This window comes from Bos indicus x Bos taurus, chromosome X (genome assembly GCF_003369695.1).
Source record: "Bos indicus x Bos taurus breed Angus x Brahman F1 hybrid chromosome X, Bos_hybrid_MaternalHap_v2.0, whole genome shotgun sequence".
In the NCBI taxonomy this organism is placed as follows: domain Eukaryota; kingdom Metazoa; phylum Chordata; class Mammalia; order Artiodactyla; family Bovidae; genus Bos; species Bos indicus x Bos taurus.
Window position 1 is genome coordinate 82,580,998 of NC_040105.1, and position 3,250 is coordinate 82,584,247.

A 3,250-nucleotide genomic window follows, 5' to 3' on the forward strand; every position below is an offset into this window, starting at 1 on the left:
AGCTGCTATAGAGAACAGTATGGAGATTCATTAAAAAGACTAGCAATAAAACTATCATAAAACCCACAACCCCACTACTGGGCATATACCCTCAGGAAACCATAATTGACAAAGACACATGTACCCCAATATTCATTGCAGCACTACTTACAATTGCTAGAACATGGAAGCAGCCTAAATGTCCATCAACAGATAAACAGATAAAGAAATTGTGGTACATAAACACAATGGAATATTACTCAGCTAAAAAAAAAGAATGCATTTGAATCAGTTCTCATGAAGTGGATGAATATAGAGCCTACTATACAGGGTGAAGTAAGTCAGAAAGAGAAAGACAAATATATGTTAAGGCATATATATATAATCTAGAAATATGGTACTGATGATCTTATTTGCAGGGCAGAAAAGGAGATGCAGACATAAAGAACAGACTTATGGTCACGGTGGGGAAGGAAGAGGATAGGAGGACCTGAGAGAATAGTATTGAAACATATACATTATCATAAGTAAAGTGGACAGCCAGTGGGAATTTGCTGTATGATGCAGAGTACACAAAGCTGGTTCTCTGTAATGACCTAGAGGGGTGGGAAGGGGAGGATGTGGGAGAGAAATTTAGGAGGGGGAGATGTATGGCAGAAACCACCACAATATTGTAGAGTAACTATCCTCCAATTAAAAAGAAAATAAAATTAAAAATAGAAAAAATTTTCTTAATATAGCTTCCAAGCCATGCTTGCACACTTTTGTGCCTACATATGCAATATCATTTTGCACAAAGTTCCTTTGCAGTTTCTCTACTTCTGCCACAGTATTTATGTGTGCATTTTCTATGTTTGTATCCTTACAATAAGAATTTTGTGGATACCAAATAAATCACTCTTTTGTAGCATCTTCTCCACTATTTTTAAGTTAACATCTTACTATCCTTTTGATCTCAAATATAATTTCCTCAGAAAAGCTCTGTCTGACCCCTTAGACCATGACAGTCACCTCTGCTACATATTCTCATAACACACATAACTTTTCCTCATAGCTCCTACCAGAGATTTGACTTTACGTCTTTGTATGTGTGATAATTTGATTTCTCTCTCTCTTGCTTTCTCTCTAGATTGCAAGTTTCATAAGGGCAAAAGCTGTATCAATTTTTCTTGCCATTGTATCCCTAGATTCCAGCATATTACCTTGCATATAGCTGATGACCTAGTGATTAATACGACCAATTGTTTTTTGTGACCTTGGACAACTCATGTAACTTCTCTGTGCTACAATTTCTTCATCTGTAGAAGGCAGATGTGGGAAATGACTAGTAAAATTAGCTTACTAATACATTACAAAATGTAAAGTATACTTGTGGAGGTGGTGTAATAAAGGGAGCCACACCAATTAGGGTAGGTGTGATCCTTCTCTTGACTTTTGTAGTCAAGAGAAGAAAGTTGCAGTTATTAATCAATTACTCTGTGTCAGGCTCTATGCTTGCATTATCTTAGTGAATTTTCAAGTTGAAAATTTTCAGAGCCATTCTGCTTGGGAAATATAAAGAAAAGAATATGTTCCTCTCTCTTTCTACCTCTCTCAATACAATCTCAGAGAGCAATGCGGTCTGTAATATCGCCAAGCGTATCCTCTGTTCTAGCAACTAAGGAAATAACTAATCAAACTTTATAGCAGTTATTTTTGCATATAACTCATATTAGCAGGCCTAATTATGTACCACTGTCAATGTATCATTTTCAGTGCTAAATTTAACTTCTGTGTAACTCTTTCTTTTGCAGTCACTTTAATGAATGAATTAATTCTTAAACGTTTTTCAGGTCATCTAATTCGCTCCTCATTTTACAGATGAAGGAACAAAAACAATGAGATTTCCTTAATGTCATAGCTGAGTCACAAACCCCTCAATACAATGCACCTTGGAGATATCAGCTTTTACAAGTCCTTCCAGGACATCTTCAGTCAGCTTAGTAGTTCAATGTTATGACTGCTGTGACCTCAGAAAGCAGATGTGGTAGCAACATGGGTGAAGAAAGTCAAGTTCAAACACTCGTCAGACTGTAGAACTTTTACTTCTCTTGGAATTAGTTCTTGGTAGCTGTAACGTGGTAAAACCATCTAGAATGGTTTATATAATGGAAAGCACATTTATATTTCCTCCGTGATCTAACAATATTCACAAACAACCCTTATTTTATTACAATTTAAATTAGAATACCAGATTTCTCCATCAACTAGGATTAGAGGTATTTAGTAGATACACAATGGGTATCTACTAAATGAGACATAATCTCTCATTATTTATATTTGATTTTTTAAAATATTCTTATGATTTTTAGTCTGTGGAGGAACAAATTGAACAGGGACTTAAGTTGCATGATTTACATAGCTGAATTCCTATCCTGTTTCTGACAGTCAAAATTTCCCTCAACTGGTCAAATAGGATGCTACCTTGCAGTGTTATGTTGAGATGTTTGCAGAATGGAGAGCATGGGGAATTGTGTCATTACTTTGAGAAGGATATTCAGGATCACAACTGTTAAACTTCCTGAAAGCTTTCATTTCTCAGGCTCCTCATTTAGGCTGGCAACATAAGTCAATCAGATCAGATCAGATCAGTGGCTCAGTTGTGCCCGACTCTTTGTGACCCCATGAATCCCAGCACGCCAGGCCTCCCTGTTCACCACCAACTCCTGGAGTTCACTAAGACTCACGTCCATCGAGTCAGTGATGCCATCCAGCCATCTCATCCTCTGTCGTCCCCTTCTCCTCTTGCCCCAAATCCCTCCCAGCATCAGAGTCTTTTCCAATGAGTCAACACTTCGCATGAGGTGGCCAAAGTACTGGAGTTTCAGCTTTAGCATCCTTCCTTCCAAAGAAATCCCAGGGCTGATCTCCTTCAGAATGGACTGGTTGGATCTCCTTGCAGTCCAAGGGACTCTCAAGAGTCTTATACAACACCACAGTTCAAAAGCATCAATTCTTCGGCGCTCAGCCTTCTTCAATAGACAGTTTCAAATAAGAAATTGCATTTTTTTGTTTACAAAAAGCAAGTATTTTTCAAGATTATGTACTAGGCAACTCCCACACCTATCTCCTTTCTAGTTTTCTGCCTTAGTCAATGGCCATAGAAGGTCATAAAAGTACACTATCCTTAAGAATCAAAGTAACAATGTTGGCCCCAGTAAAAATGACTTCAAATACTTTCTGGAGATTTTTCAACCATACCTGTAAAAAAAAGGAAAATTAAGGAATAATT